The 20311-nt window shown below is 41.9% G+C and overlaps 1 protein-coding gene across 3 annotated transcripts in view; it reads left to right on the forward strand.

Moving 5' to 3' along the window:
* Positions 1-20311, forward strand: part of LCLAT1 (lysocardiolipin acyltransferase 1) — a 130957-nt gene that overhangs the window by 35562 nt on the left and 75084 nt on the right. The gene's annotated exons all lie outside the window — the stretch shown is intronic.

Below are 20311 nucleotides of genomic sequence, written 5' to 3' on the forward strand. Positions count from 1 at the left end.
ACAGCGCCTCGTATCTCAGCCTCCGCCAGTGTGAGGTGAGGTCCAGGGACAGCAGCGAGATCTCTGCAAACAGCGCCTCGTATCTCAGCCTCCACCAGTGTGATGTGAGATCCAGGGACAGCGCCATTTTTGCGGTTACAATCTATCACATCCACTACATTGTAACAAGTCATACAACTATGTTCACGTCATTAACTGATTTAACCCCTTCCCAACAGGCGTTGTACCAGTGGATCCTGTATCAGGTGCGGGAGCATGGAGCCTGCTCAGCCTGTTATACAGCCGACGCCTGCCTGTTAGCAGCTACCGGAGCTAGCTCTGATCACTGCTGTTTAACCGCTTAAATGCTGGTGTCCATCTCTGACCGCAACATTTTACAAATGTTTCGGATTATGGGTTATGCAATGTTTCTTTCATCATGGAGGACAAGGTGACTCTACGTATGTATCCGACCATTAGTGCAATATTCCTCGCATGTCGGACCCCTCCGGACCGCCGCCTCCTCTTCGCCGCAGTCGGCTGAGATTCATTTTGGCTCGGTTTAGTCAGATTTTCCAGAATCCTGGCATGTCGGACGCTCCTGCGAGGAGTCAGCGGACAGAGGTTAGGAGACGGGTGCCAGGGTTATCCCCTCATCGGGCCAAGTCCATCTACGTAAGTGAGGACTAATCTGTAATACCGCTTATCAGGAGGGCAGAGGCAGGACGGCCGGGATGGGGAGATTATCTCGCCGGCTTTTACGTCCAGTCACCAGATTAAGCCTCTACCTGTCTCCTGGAATTAGCCGGCAGAGGAGACGCCAACGCAGAGCGCGGAGTATTAATAGCCGCATTATCCCCCCGCGTCGTCCTCTCCTGTGGGGGCGGTTATATTTACCGTACCCATGACGCAGCGTGCTGTGCTGCCGCAGCAGATCTGTCCAGCGTCTAATAGGATTCTGCCACTCGTCTGCTCTAGGTCTCTAGATACAGACAATGCTGCATGCCCTTCCGTGATATAGTCCCTTGTGATATGGCGGCTGCGGTGTACACTGCGATTCCTTACATCTTGTAGGGTGTTCCTGCTATACGATGTTCAGTATGGAAAGGCTGGTATATACCAGTGTTCAGTGAAGGACAACCTGCATACTGGGAACAGGGTCATGGTCAGCCATCGCTCAGTGATGTGTGCTGGGCTATCCTGTCTGGTCCGCACCTACAGAAGAGCGACTGTAACCCAATCCCAGGTCCGATAGGAAGGTGTGAGAACACGCAGAGCATCGCAGCTCGCTGTGTACCCACAATCCGGTCACAGTGACCATGCAGCTCGTCCGGCCCCAGCCTGTCTTGCCGCTCGTCCGGCCCCAGCCTGTCTTGCCGCTCGTCCGGCCCCAGCCTGTCTTGCCGCTCGTCCGGCCCCAGCCTGTCTTGCCGCTCGTCCGGCCCCAGCCTGTCTTGCCGCTCGTCCGGCCCCAGCCTGTCCCGCCGCTCGGCCGGCCCCAGCCTGTCCCGCCGCTCGGCCGGCCCCAGCCTGTCCCGCCGCTCGGCCGGCCCCAGCCTGTCCCGCCGCTCGGCCGGCCCCAGCCTGTCCCGCCGCTCGGCCGGCCCCAGCCTGTCCCGCCGCTCGGCCGGCCCCAACCTGTCCCGCCGCTCGGCCGGCCCCAACCTGTCCCGCCGCTCATCCGCCCCCTTCTGTCCCTCCGCTCGTCCGCCCCCGGCTGTCCCACCGCTCGTCTGGCCCCAAACTGTCCGGCCATCTGGAAACCTTGGGTCCTGGCGTTGATTTGACATATACTAATTAACAAAACCTTGTACATATCCATCGCTTCTTCATGACAGCGCAGCCGTCCGTCCTCAAGGGAGGAGCAGAACCATGAACTGATCGCTGTAGACCCGCCCCTGCTCAGTGGAACGACACCTCGGGGGTGGGCTTCATCATTACACAGACAACCTTTTTATGGAGCTACAGCAGATCCATTGTGGATTCGAGTTTTGGCAAAATATTTATTTGAAAACCTTTTCTGCTTTTCTTTTTGGGCTGTTTATACATCGCGGAGCGCGGATGCTTCTATTCATGTTCTTATGGGGTCAATCCACGTGAAACGTCTTGGTGCAGAGTCTCGGGGTAGAAACGTCTCATGTCCACATCATCCACTTCAAAGGAGGGAAGGTTTTCTATAGAGATCGTCCAACCAGATCTTCATCTTCTTCCGTCTCATGTGGTTCCAAGACAAACGCGAGAAGATGACATGTGTTTGTGTAAGAACTGCCCAGACGTCCGTCCAGCAAGACGTCCACATGTCCTACATACACCATGATTTCTAATCACGCCGGTCACACCATTACTCGCCAGCTGGCGCCTGATCACATATCGCCAAACTGTACATCATGTCCCAAAATAGCAAGCGCACTGCTGAGGAGCGAGCGAAGAGCCAGAGATTGTCCGGTGACAGAGACTAAACTGGGATGAGGAACATTTTGTAGATTAACTGTGACCGAAGTACGAAGAATGAGCTTGGCAGAGGCAGAAGAAACATCCGAAAGGCGTCATCCTGCAAATGTCTGCACTTAAGTAAAGATGACAAGTTATTAATAATGTTTGGCGCTAGTCAGAGCCGGAAATAGACTGTAGGTTAATTGCTGCAAAAATGAATCCTGCTCCACAATCTCCGAGAAAGAAAACGACAGATTCACCCTACATATAGCAGTTATATTCCTGTACATAGGAGCAGTATTATAGTAGTTATATTCTTGTATATAGGGGGCAGTATTATAGTAGTTATATTCCTGTACATAGGAGCAGTATTATAGTAGTTATATTCCTGTACATAGGGGCAGTATTATAGTAGTAATATTCTTGTACATAGGGAGCAGTATTATAGTAGTTATATTCCTGTACATATGGACAGTATTATAGTAGTTATATTCTTGGAAATAGGGGCAGTATTATAGTAGTTATATTCTTGTACATAGAGGCAGTATTATAGTAGCTATATTCTTGTCCATAGGGGCACTATTATAGTAGTTATATTCTTGTACATAGGAGGCAGTATTATAGTAGTTATATTCTTATACATAGGAGCAGTATTATAGTAGATATATTCTTGTACATAGGAGCATTACTATAGTAGTTATATTATTCTACATAGGGGGCAGTATTATAGTAGTTATATTCTTCTACATAGGGGGCAGTATTATAGTAGTTATATTCTTATATATAGGAGCAGTATTATAGTAGTTATATTCTTGTACATAGAAGCAGTATTATAGTAGTTATATTCTTGTATATAGGGGCAGTATTATAGTAGTTATATTCTTGTATATAAGGGGCAGTATTATAGTAGTTATATTCTTGTACATAGAAGCAGTATTATAGTAGTTATATTCTTGTATATAGGGGCAGTATTATAGTAGTTATATTCTTGTATATAAGGGGCAGTATTATAGTAGTTATATTCTTATACATAGGAGCAGTATTATAGTAGATATATTCTTGTACATAGAAGCAGTATTATAGTAGTTATATTCTTGTATATAGGGGCAGTATTATAGCAGTTATATTCCTGTACATAGGGGGCAGTATTATAGTAGTTATATTCTTGTATATAGGAGCAGTATTATAGTAGTTATATTCTTGTACATAGGGGCAGTAGTATAGTAGTTATATTCTTGTACATAGGAGCAGCATTATAGTAGTTATATTCTTGTACATAGGAGCAGTATTATAATAGTTATATTCTTGGACATAGGGGGCAGTATTATAGTAGTTATATTCTTGTACATAGGAGCAGCATTATAGTGTATATATATATATTCTTGTACATAGGAGCAGTATTATAGTAGTTATATTCTTGTACATAGGGGGCAGTATTATAGTAGTTATATTCTTGTACATAGGAGCAGCATTATAGTGTATATATATATATTCTTGTACATAGGAGCAGTATTATAGTAGTTATATTCTTGTACATAGGAGCAGTATTATAGTAGTTATATTCTTGTACATAGGAGCAGCATTATAGTGTATATATATATATATATTCTTGTACATAGGGGCAGTATTATACTAGTTACATTCTTGTACATAGGGGGCAGTATTATACTAGTTATATTCTTGTACATAGGAGCACTATTATAGTAGTTATATTCTTGGACATAGGGGGCATTATTATAGTGGTTATATTCTTGTACTGAGGGGCAGTATTATAGCAGTTATATTCAGGCATTTTTATTACTTTCTGCAAAGTTAAAATTTCCATACATTAAGAGTACTATGCCTTTTAAACAATATGGGACCGCCCATATGATGATGTCACGTCTTTTGAAGCTTCTGATAGGTTTAATAGCAACATCTGAGTTAATTAGAGACACACCTGTGGATGTGTATAATGCACACCTGAAACACACGGCTTCTTTGTGCAGCATCATGGAAAGGTCAAAAGAAATCAGCCAAGATCTCAGGAAGAGAATTGTGACTTGCACAAGTCTGGTTCATCCTTGGGTGCAATTTCCAGATACCTGAAGGAGCCTTTTTCATCTTTACAAACAATTATACGAAAGTACAAACAAGATGGGAATGTGCAGCCATCATACCGCTCAGGAAGGAGACGGGTTCTGTGTACCAGAGATGATCGTGCTTTGGGCAGACATGTGCATATCAACCCAAGAACAAAAGCAGAAGACCTTGTGAAGATGCTGGCGGAAGCTGGTAAGATTGTGTCATTATCCACAGTGAAACAAGTACTGTATCAACATGGGCTGAAAGACCACTCTGCCAGGAAGAAGCCATTACTCCAACATAAATAGAAAAAAGCCAGATTAATGTTTGCAAATGCACACAGGAAAAAAGACCTTAATTTCTGGAGACGTCCTGTGGTCTGACAAAACTAAAAGGGAACTGTTTGGTCATAATGACCATTGTTACGTTTGGAGAAAAAATGGAGATGCTTTGAAGCCTAAGAATCATCCCAACTGTGACATAAGGGGCGGCAGCATCATGTTGTGGGGTTGTTTTGCTGCAGGAGGGACTGGTGCACTTCACAGAATAGATGACATCGTGAGGAAAGAAGATTATGTGGCAATACTGAAGAACATCTCAAGACATCAGCCAGGAACTTAAAGCTTGGGCGGAAATAGGTCTTCCAAATGGACAATGACTTGAAGCTACTGCCTACTGTGGCTTAAGGATATGAAAGTCAATGTTTTGGACATTGGCCATCACAAAGCCCTGATCTCAATCCTATTAAAAATGCATGGGCAAATCTGAAAGGTCCAATGCGAGCGGCGACCTCCAAAGATGGCTCAGTTACACCAGATCTGTCAGGAGGAATCGGACCATCCACTAACTATTGTGAGAAGCTTCTGGAAGGATCCAAAACATTTCCCCCAAGTCACACAGTGTAAGGGCAATGCCACCAAATACTAATGACATGGAGGGAACTTCACTGTGCAGAAAGGAAGAAAAATGCCTGAAAACATTCTCTATCTCTCATTATTCTGGCATTTGGAAATATAAATAATTTTGGTTCCTAATTGACCTAAGACGGGAAAGGTTTATTCTGATTTCATGTCAGATAGTGAGAAAAACCTGCAGATGTGTCTGTATAGAGAGCAAAGAGGAAAACCTGCAGATGTGTCTGTATAGAGAGCAAAGAGGAAAACCTGCAGATGTGTCTATATAGAGAGCAGAGGGAAAAACCTGCAGATGTGTCTATATAGAGAGCAGAGGGAAAAACCTGCAGATGTGTCTGTATAGAGAGCAGAGGGAAAAACCTGCAGATGTGTCTGTATAGAGAGCAGAGGGAAAAACCTGCAGATGTGTCTGTATAGAGAGCGGAGGGAAAAACCTGCAGATGTGTCTGTATAGAGAGCGGAGGGAAAAACCTGCAGATGTGTCTGTATAGAGAGCGGAGGGAAAAACCTGCAGATGTGTCTGTATAGAGAGCGGAGGGAAAAACCTGCAGATGTGTCTGTATAGAGAGCAGAGGGAAAAACCTGCAGATGTGTCTGTATAGAGAGCGGAGGGAAAAACCTGCAGATGTGTCTGTATAGAGAGCGGAGGGAAAAACCTGCAGATGTGTCTGTATAGAGAGCGGAGGGAAAAACCTGCAGATGTGTCTGTATAGAGAGCGGAGGGAAAAACCTGCAGATGTGTCTGTATAGAGAGCGGAGGGAAAAACCTGCAGATGTGTTTGTATAGAGAGCAGAGGGAAAAACCTGCAGATGTGTTTGTATAGAGAGCGGAGGGAAAAACCTGCAGATGTATCTGTATAGAGAGAAAAGGGAAAAACCTGCAGATGTGTTTGTATAGAGAGCGGAGGGAAAAACCTGCAGACGTATCTGTATAGAGAGAAAAGGGAAAAACCTGCAGATGTGTCTTTATTGAGATCGGTGGGAAACTTCTGGTTTCAGCTGTATATGTATTCATTGTGCGGCTCAGTTTTGCCTGTGTTCACACTTCTGTCAGTGGCTGTTTGCACCTCTGTTTACCTTATCTAACAGGCTGCAATATAACCTGTATTGTGTCTCCTGTCCGTGCTGTGGAATAATAGATACATGGGTTTCTGGACTTCGTATCACACTTTATTGTTTTGCGTGCTTTCTTATATTATGTAAAAGAGAGTAACTATTGATTATTTGTTTGCGAACGCTCCTTTATCTGTCTCCACTGATGAGGTCGGGAGGTTCCTCCTCATTTTCCACATTATTCGGTCGTCCTCTGTAGTCCTTCGTGCTGTGTATTTGGGACGGGCTGTATGTGACGAGCAGCGCATTTTGGCTTTTAAAACAGTAAATGTGAATGGAGCCAGAAGTGATCCCGACCTGATGTAGTGTTCAGTTTCATCAATTGTTTTGTCAAAAACAACTGAAATTAGGGTTTTGGGTGAAGTGATGTCTTAGTGTTCCTACTTCACCTGCGTGTTCTTCCTCCTCTTCCAGGGTCACCGTGCGCCTCCACAGCACTCCGATAATACTTGGCTTCATATTGCACTTAAAAACCTTTTGGTTTGTGCGTCTGTGGTTATGAATTATACTTGGAGCATAAGAGGTATATGGTGGACCCCTAGTTATATTCTCGTACATAGGAGCAGTATTATAGTAGTTATATTCTTGTACATAGGGGGCAGTATTATAGTAGTTATATTCTTGTACGTAGGAGCAGTGTTATAGTAGTTATATTCTTGTACATAGGGGGCAGTATTATAGTAGTTATATTCTTGTACATAGGAGCAGTATTATAGTAGTTATATTCTTGTACGTAGGAGCAGTATTATAGTAGTTATATTCTTGTACATAGGGGGCAGTATTATAGTAGTTATATTCTCGTACATAGGGGCAGTATTATAGTAGTTATATTCTTGTACGTAGGAGCAGTATTATAGTAGTTATATTCTTGTACATAGGGGGCAGTATTATAGTAGTTATATTCTTGTACATAGGGGCAGTATTATAGTAGTTATATTCTTGTACATAGGGGGCAGTATTATAGTAGTTATATTCTTGTACATAGGAGCAGTATTATAGTAGTTATATTCTTGTACATAGGGGCAGTATTATAGTAGTTATATTCTCGTACATAGGGGCAGTATTATAGTAGTTATATTCTTGTACATAGGGGCAGTATTATAGTAGTTATATTCTCGTACATAAGGGCAGTATTATAGTAGTTATATTCTTGTACGTAGGAGCAGTGTTATAGTAGTTATATTCTTGTACGTAGGAGCAGTGTTATAGTAGTTATATTCTTGTACATAGGGGCAGTAATATAGTAGTTATATTCTTGTACATAGGGGGCAGTATTATAGTAGTTATATTCTCGTACATAGGGGCAGTATTATAGTAGTTATATTCTCGTACATAGGGGCAGTATTATAGTAGTTATATTCTTGTACATAGGGGGCAGTATTATAGTAGTTATATTCTTGTACATAGGGGCAGTATTATAGTAGTTATATTCTCGTACATAGGGGCAGTATTATAGTAGTTATATTCTTGTACATAGGGGCAGTATTATAGTAGTTATATTCTTGTACATAGGGGCAGTATTATAGTAGTTATATTCTCGTACATAGGGGCAGTATTATAGTAGTTATATTCTTGTACAGAGGGGGCAGTATTATAGTAGTTATATTCTCGTACATAGGGGCAGTATTATAGTAGTTATATTCTTGTACATAGAAGCTGTATTATAGTAGTTATATTCCTGTACATAGAGGCAGTATTATAGTAGTTATATTCTTGTACATAGAGGCAGTATTATAGTAGTTATATTCCTGTACATAGGGGCAGTATTATAGTAGTTATATTCTTGTACATAGGGGGCAGTATTATAGTAGTTATATTATTGTATATAGGGGCAGTATTATAGTAGTTATATTCTTGTACATAGGAGTAGTATTATAGTAGTTATATTCTTGTACATAGGAGCAGTATTATAGTAGTTATATTCTTGTACATAGGGGCAGTATTATAGTAGTTATATTCTTGTACATAGGGGCAGTATTATAGTAGTTATATTCTCGTACATAAGGGCAGTATTATAGTAGTTATATTCTTGTACGTAGGAGCAGTGTTATAGTAGTTATATTCTTGTACATAGGGGCAGTATTATAGTAGTTATATTCTTGTACATAGGGGCAGTATTATAGTAGTTATATTCTTGTACATAGGAGCAGTATTATAGTAGTTATATTCTTGTACATAGGGGCAGTATTATAGTAGTTATATTCCTGTACATAGGGGCAGTATTATAGTAGTTATATTCTTGTACATAGGAGCAGTATTATAGTAGTTATATTCTTGTACATAGGGGCAGTATTATAGTAGTTATATTCCTGTACATAGGGGGCAGTATTATAGTAGTTATATTCCTGTACATAGGGGGCAGTATTATAGTAGTTATATTCTTGTACATAGGGGCAGTATTATAGTAGTTATATTCCTGTACATAGGGGGCAGTATTATAGTAGTTATATTCTTGTATATAGAGGCAGTATTATAGTAGTTATATTCTTGTATATAGGGGCAGTATTATAGTAGTTATATTCTTGTATATAGGGGCAGTATTATAGTAGTTATATTCTTGTACATAGAAGAAAGCAGTCATGATTTGATCTTATGCTATTAAGGTTTTTGAAAAAGAGAGAAATTTAACTTTTTTTTTTATTTTTGGCTGACAACTGCGAGACTAATACAACAGCACTTTACACTTCCATTGTATGAGCGTGGTTGATTTGTTGTTGTAGATCTCAACACTGATATTTCTGTCGCTCATTAATATTGAAATGTGTTCTGTTTGAGCCTTACATATACGGGTAGGCATCGGCTGACAACTGCGAGACATTATAATTTTTTTTTTTTCTCTCTCTTCTTATACCTGTGGGCAATGTCCTTTTTATATATCTTGCTTCCTATAATGTGTTTTGACAAACGAATGTGATTATTTACATCTATAAAGTGGGGTTTTATTGTGTCTATTGATTTTCATGTCCATCTATGGGGGGAAAAAAAAAAAAGAAAAAAGGATATGTATATTTATCTATATATAAGATTTTCATACCTAAATGTTAATTGATATATATATTTTTCTTTATCTGGATGGATACCTATGTAATTTAAGGTTAGATAAATACTTCATGGTCTTTTTGCACTTTTCTCTTGTGAATTTGTGATTTTACCTGAGCAGCGTATACTCCCCTATATAATCAATTTATTGAGAACATGTGAGTTACTTCGCTGCTCAGGAAAAACATTTATAAATATCCTCTTAATCTTGTACTGACTATGACCTGAGGAAGGCGTTCCGCCGAAACGTGTAGTAGTATACATCTGCCATGCATCAGTGTGAACAAGCCGGTGTCTTTACTTGAGAAATGGATATATATTTTTAATCGAGTTGATATAAATAAAGAAGCATTTTTATTTATCCCTTTGGAGTCCAGCTGGATTTTTCCACTGCTTTCTTCTATTATCTTCTCGGCTTGCTGCCGTAATCCGTGCCGGACCAAAGGGGACTAACAGGAGGATATATTCAGGCTTGTCTCTGCAGTGGTGAGCGGTTTTGTTTCTTTTTTGTACTTATTCTTGTACATAGGCGCAGTATTATAGTAGTTATATTCTTGTACATAGGCGCAGTATTATAGTAGTTATATTCTTGTACATGGGGCAGTATTATAGTAGTTATATTCTTGTATATAGGGGCAGTATTATAGTAGTTATATTCTTGTATATAGGGGCAGTATTATAGTAGTTATATTCTTGTATATAGGGGGCAGTATTATAGTAGTTATATTCTTGTACATAGGAGCAGTATTATAGTAGTTATATTCTTGTACATAGGGGGCAGTATTATAGTAGTTATATTCTTGTACATAGGGGGCAGTATTATAGTAGTTATATTCTTGTACATAGGGGCAGTATTATAGTAGTTATATTCTTGTACATAGGGGCAGTATTACAGTAGTTATATTCTTGTACATAGGGGGCAGTATTATAGTAGTTATATTCTTGTACATAGGGGGCAGTATTATAGTAGTTATATTCTTGTACATAGGGGCAGTATTATAGTAGTTATATTCTTGTACATAGGGGCAGTATTATAGTAGTTATATTCTTGTACATAGGGGCAGTATTATAGTAGTTATATTCTTGTACATAGGGGGCAGTATTATAGTAGTTATATTCTTGTATATAGGGGGCAGTATTATAGTAGTTTTATTCTTGTACATAGGAGCAGTATTATAGTAGTTATATTCTTGTACATAGGGGGCAGTATTATAGTAGTTATATTCTTGTATATAGGGGGCAGTATTATAGTAGTTATATTCTTGTACATAGAAGCAGTATTATAGTAGTTATATTCTTGTATATAGGGGCAGTATTATAGTAGTTATATTCTTGTACATAGGGGCAGTATTATAGTAGTTATATTCTTGTACATAGGGGCAGTATTATAGTAGTTATATTCTTGTATATAGGGGGCAGTATTATTGTAGTTATATTCTTGTATATAGGAGCAGTATTATAGTAGTTATATTCTTGTACATAGGAGCAGTATTATAGTAGTTATATTCTTGTACATAGGAGCAGTATTATAGTAGTTATATTCTTGTACATAGGGGGCAGTATTATAGTAGTTATATTCTTGTACATAGGGGGCAGTATTATAGTAGTTATATTCTTGTACATAGGGGCAGTATTATAGTAGTTTTATTCTTGTACATAGGGGGCAGTATTATAGTAGTTATATTCTTGTACATAGGGGGCAGTATTATAGTAGTTATATTCTTGTATATAGGGGGCAGTATTATAGTAGTTATATTCTTGTACATAGAAGCAGTATTATAGTAGTTATATTCTTGTATATAGGGGCAGTATTATAGTAGTTATATTCTTGTACATAGGAGGCAGTATTATAGTAGTTATATTCTTGTACATAGGAGGCAGTATTATAGTAGTTATATTCTTGTACATAGGGGCAGTATTATAGTAGTTATATTCTTGTATATAGGGGGCAGTATTATTGTAGTTATATTCTTGTATATAGGGGCAGTATTATAGTAGTTATATTCTTGTATATAGGGGCAGTATTATAGCAGTTATACTCTTGTATATAGGGGGCAGTATTATAGTAGTTATATTCTTGTATATAGGGGCAGTATTATAGTAGTTATATTCTTGTATATAGGGGCAGTATTATAGCAGTTATACTCTTGTATATAGGGAGCAGTATTATAGTAGTTATATTCTTGTATATAGGGGCAGTATTATAGTAGTTATATTCTTGTATATAGGGGCAGTATTATAGCAGTTATACTCTTGTATATAGGGAGCAGTATTATAGTAGTTATATTCTTGTATATAGGGGCAGTATTATAGTAGTTATATTCTTGTATATAGGGGCAGTATTATAGCAGTTATACTCTTGTATATAGGGAGCAGTATTATAGTAGTTATATTCTTGTATATAGGGGCAGTATTATAGTAGTTATATTCTTGTACATAGGGGCAGTATTATAGTAGTTATATTCTTGTATATAGGGGGCAGTATTATTGTAGTTATACTCTTGTATATAGGGGGCAGTATTATAGTAGTTATATTCTTGTATATAGGGGCAGTATTATAGTAGTTATATTCTTGTATATAGGGGCAGTATTATAGCAGTTATATTCTTGTATATAGGGGGCAGTATTATAGTCAGTTATATACGGGCATCTTACGTGTGACCCTATTTCACTGTTCAAATACAGCCATGGACGTGATGGATGACCGCGCTGTGTCCATGTATATAGCATGTATATGTAACTACACCCCTTATATGCAATGATAAGTAGCGGCTGCTCCCTCTGTTACCAGGTCATCGCATTCACCATCTTGTTGGCACATAGCAGGACACTGGATATTCCCTCCCTGTTGTAATCTGCACCTCAGAAAGGAGCCATTATTCTATCCTTTTTGGGAATGACACAATAAGCACTCTTTTACCAAAGGCTTGGAAGGAGGAGTGTTACCCTAGACCACCAGGGAATTACACACTAACCTCCTTTCATCTAGGCAGCCAATTGATGGTGCATACTGCAGACCTCCGTGGAATAACTCGCTTGGTTTGTGCTACCCCAGACCCATTTGTCGTTACCCTAGACCAAGAGGGACACAGCCTCTCTTCTTCTCTAGCCCAGCAATGGAGGGGGCATTATGATAGGCCACTATGGAATAACAGTTGCGCTTTTTGTTCTCGAGACTTACGTTGAGGGGGCTTTTTACTGGACCAGCGAGGAATACTACACTAACCCTTCTTATAGACCCGATGAAGGGGAGCAATCGTCAAGACATCTAGGAAATAAAATGCCACCCCCATTTTTCCCTAGCCCACCAGGGAATAACACACTAGCTTTACTTCTGCCCTTTACACAGTGGAGGGGGCATTATCCTACCTAGTCCACCGTGGAATAGCACTAACTCCTGTTCTACCATTGCCCAACAATGAAGGGGCAAATCTTGTAGACCACCCGGGAATAACACACTTACCTCTTTTCTGACTTGGACTTCTTATGGACAGGGCATTACACTAGAAACATGAGAAGTCTCCTCTAATACACTAGAATTGATGGAGGGGACATGACCCTAGACCACCAGGGAACATCAAACTAATCCCTTTTCCACCCTGGACAAAACAAGAGGACATTATACTGGTCCACTCTAGAATGTGTTTTTACTCGAAAATACCCGAAAGTCTATTTATTTATTTTTTTCTTCTCTCTCTAACTTACACCATAACACACTAACCTCTTTACTAGCTAGGACCCCATGGAGGAGGCATTTGCCCTGGGTGTGTCATAGGTGACAGATCCTGTGGTGTCAGGCTATAGAAGGTCACAGTGTTTGGCTTCACAAACTGCTCCCTAACCCTTTATTATTTCTGCTTGGTGTGTATGGTACCTTCTTTATCTCCTCTGCTTTCGGTTCATCCCTTTCCCTTTTAGTACCCTGCAGAGTTCCTCAGCCTTTCAGCTCTTTTCATTAACACTTTCATTTGTGTCCTTAAATTCCCTCATTTCCTTCCGGTCTGTGCTGGTGGTATTTCTATCTGCCTACAGATCCTGAGTGCAAGCAGGTGGCTTGCAATCGTCTGGAGTAACTTTATTGTATGTTACAGTTGTTCGTTGTTTTCACTTGTTTGTTATCCCTGTGTGTCCTTTCGCTCTTAGTGGGTTTGACTAAGCACTCATCCCATCCATTCCCTACCTAGGGCAAAGACTAGGGTCAGGTATCCGGCTCGGCAAATAGGTGCAGAACCTATCTGGTGTGGCGAGGCACCCCAGGGACCAGCGGTACATATGGTCAGGGGTCCCCATCTCCCCCTTGCCTAGACAGAGGGTCTCCCTTCCCTTTTGCTGTTCGCTGGGTACTTCCCTGTACCTAGTATGCCAGCATTACACTAGACCAACAGGAATAACTTGCTTACCCCTCTTTTGTGCTGGACCACTAATGAAAGGCACCTTGCCCCATTTACCAGACATTCTGGGGGTTCTTTTACAGCACACACAAATAAAAGGCAAATTATTTTCTTTTTCTACCTTACATTGCTAATGAAGGGCACCTAACCCTAGACCACCAGGGCTTCATAAACTGATTCTTCTTACAATGCCCCCCTCATCTATCCTGGATCAGTAGTCATTACAAACATTATATATTCACCCCACCATTATCTTAGACGCCTGGAGCTGGTGACATTAACCCCTCCTTGACCTCAGGCCACCAGGACAATCCGAATTATTCTGAAATATTTTTTCCTTCCTTTATCTCACCCGGAGTGCAATTAAAAAATCCTGCCAGTTTGCGGATTTTCTTACTTTCGCGGTTGCGTGTTTGCTGTGCGCGTCAGCAGTAAATTACGTTCAGCGTTGGCTCCGCGCTATAAACGTCTCGTGCCAGACCGCTACATGTCACCTCGGTTATAATTAATGTTCTTCACACTCCTCCGGTACAGAATGTTTCTGTTCGGCCTTTGTCTGATTTATTGGCTTTTTTTTTTCTTTCCCTTTTTTTTTTTTTTTTGTTCTCCGTTTGTCCACGTGAATCCATCTGCAGTGTCCGTTGCGATGGCTTCTTCCTGGAATACTTGAACTGCAAATCCATTAAAATGCGTCCAAATCTTGAAACGCGCGGGCACTTAGCTATTTACAGGCCGGTTATTGTGAGCAGAATGGATTTTCAACGTCAGGACAGAACAGCGCGTTCCTCGCCGCGCGTCTAAATCTACCTAAATGACAGCACTTTAATGCCGCCGAAATAATTACTCCAGACGGGTGAAGAAGTGCGCGGCGGGAGAACGTGCACAACGTACACCGCAAGGCTAGACATACGGATACATACATATCTACCATTGCCTCATATACATATACAGTGGGTACGGAAAGTATTCACACCCCTTTACATTTTTCACTCTTTGTTTCATTGCAGCCATTTGATAAATTCCCATTAATGTACACTCTGCCCCCCATCCCCCATCCTCCCATCCCCCATCCTCCCATCCCCCATCTTGACAGAAAACAAATGTAGAAATTTCTGCAAATTTATTAAACAAAAAGAACTGAAATCTCACATGGTCATAAGTATTCAGCCCCTTTGCCCAGTATTGAGTAGAGGCACCCTCCCTAGTACAGCCATGAGTCTTCTTGGGATCCTGGATTTGGGGATCCTCGGCCATTCTTCCTTGCAGATCCTCTCCAGTTCCGTCAGGTTGGATGGTGAACACTGGTGGACGGCATTTTTAGGTTTCTCAATTGGGTTTAGGTCAGGGCTCTGGCTGGGTCGGTCAAGAATGGTCACAGAGTTGTTCTGAAGCCGCTCCTTTGTTATTTTAGCTGTGTGTTTAGGGTCATTGTCTTGTTGGAAGGTGAATCTTCGGCCAAGTCTGAGGTGCAGAGCATCTGGAAGAGAGAGGTTTTCTTCCAGGATATCTCTGTACTTGGCCGCATTCATCTTTCCTTCAATTGCAACCAGTCGTCCTGTTCCTGCCCCCATAGCATGATGCTGCCTCCACCATGTCTCACTGTGGGGATTGTATTGGGCAGGTGATGAGCAGTGTCTGGTTTTCTCCACACACACCGCTTAGAATTATCACCAAAAAATTCTATCTTCATCTCCTCTGACCAGAGATTCTTATTTCTCATAGTCTGGAGTCCTTCATATGGTTTTTGCAAAGTCTTTGCGGCTTTCATATGTCTTGCACTGAGGAGAGGCTTCCATCGGCCACTCTGCCATAAAGGCCGGACCGGTGGAGGCTGCAGTGATAGGAGACTTTGTGGCCCCTTCTCCCATCTCCCTACTGCATCTCTGGAGCTCAGCCACAGTGATCTTGAGGTTCTTCTTTACCTCTCTCACCAAGGCTCTTCTCACACGATTGCTCAGTTTGGCTGGACAGCCAGGTCTAGGAAGAGTTCTGCTGTTCCCAAACTTCTCTATAAAGACACATCTGCAGGCTTTTCCCTCCACTCTCTATATGGACACATCTCAAGGTTTTTCCCTCCGCTCTCAATGAAGACACTTCTGCAGGTTTTTCCCTGCAGGTTTTTCCCTCCCCTCTCTATAAAGACACATCTGCAGGTTTTTCCCTCCGCTCTCTATAAAGACACATCTGCAGGTTTTCCCTCCCCTCTCTATAAAGACACATCTGCAGGTTTTTCCCTCCGCTCTCTATAAAGACACATCTGCAGGTTTTCCCTCCCCTCTCTATAAAGACACATCTGCAGGTTTTTCCCTCCGCTCTCTATAAAGACACATCTGCAGGTTTTCCCTCCCCTCTCTATACAGACACATCTGCAAGTTTTTCCCTCCGCTCTCTATAAAGACACATCTGCAGGTTTTTCCCTCCGCTCTCTATACTGACACATCTGCAGGTTTTTCTCACTATCTGACATGAAATAAGAATACATTTTCGGTCAATTAGGAACCAAAATTCTTTGTACTTGCCAAATGCCAGAATAATTAGAGAGAGAGAATGTTTTCAGTCATTTTTATTATTTTCTGCAAAGTGAAAACTTTACATACACTAACAGTACTATGCCTTTAAACAATATGGGACCGCCCATATGATGTCATGTCTTTGGAAGCTTCTGATAGGTTTATTGGCAACATCTGAGTTAATTACAGACACACCTGTGGATGTATATAACACACGGCTTTTTTGTGTAGAATCATGGGAAAATTTAAATAAATCAGCCAAGATCTCAGGAGAGAATTGTGATCTTGCACAAGTCTGGTTCATCCTTGGGTGCAATTTCCAGATTCCTGAAGGTGCCTCGTTCATCTGTACAAACAATTATACGCAAGTCCAAACAAGATGGCAATGTCCAGCCATCATACCGCTCAGGAAGGAGACAGGTTCTGTGTATCAGAGATGAATGTGCTTTGGTCAGACATGTGCAGATCAACCCAAGAACAAAAGCAAAAGACCTTGTGAAGATGCTGGCGGATGCTGGTAAGATGCCTCGTTCATCTGTACAAACAATTATACGCAAGTACAAAGAAGATGCGGTTTTATTTTTCTTCTGTGTGAACAGGATCTGATGTTTCTCCCAGGTGGAGATTTGCTACATTTTCACTCTGTCCAGACTATGCTACGTGCGCAGCACAGAATTTGCTACAATGTATCAGGCTGCTTCGCTCAGTACTGGGTATTGCTTGTACCAGATCCCCAAATTTCAGAAGCGGTACTGTGTGTACAAAGGTTAAAGACAGTGTTCCGCTCTTTATTTTAGGAGCGCACTGCCCCGATGCCGCAGAGCTTTCCATTTTGCACGGGGAAGTGCACGCCTGAAGATTGAATATTTGGACCGGCTGCAAAGTTGGCTCCACCGGTCCAAACTGAATTTTAATGAAGATTATATTGGCTGCAAAAGTGGAAGAAAAGGGAGAGGATCCTGCTGCAGCCAGTCGGCTTTCCAAGCACATACAGGACACTGGGACCCCCACTAATCCAGAGAGACGGGGGTCTGCATTATGTGAAGCGCTGGACCCGTTTTCGGTATCTGTTAGGATCAGAAACGCTCCATGGTCTAATGAGACGATTGTTCAGCATTCAAGGACCTCTGATGTTTGCAGCCTCAGAGCTGTAATCATAATCCTTGAATGCCATTCTGCACGCTAAATGATTAGGAAATGTTATTTAAAGGGCCGGCGCCTTGTTTTCTCCAGAGAATAGTTTTCCGTCATTATCGCTGATATTTCTCCTTCCACCTGTAGAAGTAATGACCGAGACTAGTCATGGAAAGTTCCGATAACGCATCGGGGACTAACACGGCAACGAAGGTCTGCGTCACTGAAGACGCACCTGTCTGGAAAAAACAGAGATTATAGCCCCCCCTCCCCCAATGTTACAGAAAGTATGATATAGGTCCCTTATGATGCATATCTCAGCTGCTGCAGAACATCAAAATACACACCTAACCTCAGCTGCTGCAGAACATCAAAATACACACCTAACCTCAGCTGCTGCAGAACATCAAAATACACACCTAACCTCAGCTGCTGCAGAACAGCAAAATACACACCTAACCTCAGCTGCTGCAGAACATCAAAATACACACCTAACCTCAGCTGCTGCAGAACATCAAAATACACACCTAACCTCAGCTGCTGCAGAACAGCAAAATACACACCTAACCTCAGCTGCTGCAGAACAGCAAAATACACACCTAACCTCAGCTGCTGCAGAACAGCAAAATACACACCTAACCTCAGCTGCTGCAGAACATCAAAATACACACCTAACCTCAGCTGCTGCAGAACATCAAAATACACACCTAACCTCAGCTGCTGCAGAACATCAAAATACACACCTAACCTCAGCTGCTGCAGAACATCAAAATACACACCTAACCTCAGCTACCGCAGAACATCAAAATACACACCTAACCTCAGCTGCTGCAGAACATCAAAATACACACCTAACCTCAGCTACCGCAGAACATCAAAATACACACCTAACCTCAGCTGCTGCAGAACATCAAAATACACACCTAACCTCAGCTGCTGCAGAACATCAAAATACACACCTAACCTCAGCTACCGCAGAACATCAAAATACACACCTAACCTCAGCTGCCGCAGAACATCAAAATACATACCTAACCTCAGCTGCTGCAGAACAGCAAAATACACACCTAACCTCAGCTGCTGCAGAACAGCAAAATACATACCTAACCTCAGCTGCTGCAGAACAGCAAAATACATACCTAACCTCAGCTGCTGCAGAACAGCAAAATACACACCTAACCTCAGCTGCTGCAGAACAGCAAAATACACACCTAACCTCAGCTGCTGCAGAACAGCAAAATACACACCTAACCTCAGCTGCTGCAGAACAGCAAAATACACACCTAACCTCAGCTGCTGCAGAACAGCAAAATACACACCTAACCTCAGCTGCTGCAGAACAGCAAAATACACACCTAACCTCAGCTGCTGCAGAACAGCAAAATACACACCTAACCTCAGCTGCTGCAGAACAGCAAAATACACACCTAACCTCAGCTGCTGCAGAACAGCAAAATACACACATAACCTCAGCTGCTGCAGAACAGCAAAATACACACCTAACCTCAGCTGCTGCAGAACAGCAAAATACACACCTAACCTCAGCTGCTGCAGAACATCAAAATACACACCTAACCTCAGCTGCTGCAGAACAGCAAAATACACACCTAACCTCAGCTGCTGCAGAACAGCAAAATACACACCTAACCTCAGCTGCTGCAGAACAGCAAAATACACACCTAACCTCAGCTGCTGCAGAACAGCAAAATACACACCTAACCTCAGCTGCTGCAGAACAGCAAAATACACACCTAACCTCAGCTGCTGCAGAACATCAAAATACATACCTAACCTCAGCTGCTGCAGAACAGCAATATACATACCTAACCTCAGCTGCTGCAGAACATCAAAATACATACCCTCAGCTGCTGCAGAACAGCAATATACATACCTAACCTCAGCTGGTGCAGAACAGCAAAATACATACCTAACCTCAGCTGCTGCAGAACAGCAAAATACACACCTAACCTCAGCTGCTGCAGAACAGCAAAATACACACCTAACCTCAGCTGCTGCAGAACAGCAAAATACACACCTAACCTCAGCTGCTGCAGAACAGCAAAATACACACCTAACCTCAGCTGCTGCAGAACAGCAAAATACACACCTAACCTCAGCTGCTGCAGAACAGCAAAATACACACCTAACCTCAGCTGCTGCAGAACAGCAAAATACACACCTAACCTCAGCTGCTGCAGAACATCAAAATGCACACCTAACCTCAGCTGCTGCAGAACATCAGAATGCACACCTAACCTCAGCTGCTGCAGAACATCAAAATACACACCTAACCTCAGCTGCTGCAGAACATCAAAATGCACACCTAACCTCAGCTGCTGCAGAACATCAGAATGCACACCTAACCTCAGCTGCTGCAGAACATCAAAATACACACCTAACCTCAGCTGCTGCAGAACATCAAAATACATACCTAACCTCAGCTGCTGCAGAACAGCAAAATACACACCTAACCTCAGCTGCTGCAGAACAGCAAAATACACACCTAACCTCAGCTGCTGCAGAACCTGATATTACAGACCTCATAATGGACATTTCAGCTGCTTTAGAACATCATATCCATCATCTGAGCTGCTGCAGAACCTCATACTTGCCACAGCTGCTGCAGAACCTCATACCACACACCTCAGTTACTGTATAGCTGTGTTTTGCTGTTTTACGCACACCTCGCTCTTGGCGCAGGCAGAGCGTTTTCCATTGATGCGCGGCTCTTGGC

Source organism: Anomaloglossus baeobatrachus, chromosome 3 (genome assembly GCF_048569485.1).
Source record: "Anomaloglossus baeobatrachus isolate aAnoBae1 chromosome 3, aAnoBae1.hap1, whole genome shotgun sequence".
Classification (NCBI taxonomy): Eukaryota; Metazoa; Chordata; class Amphibia; order Anura; family Aromobatidae; genus Anomaloglossus; species Anomaloglossus baeobatrachus.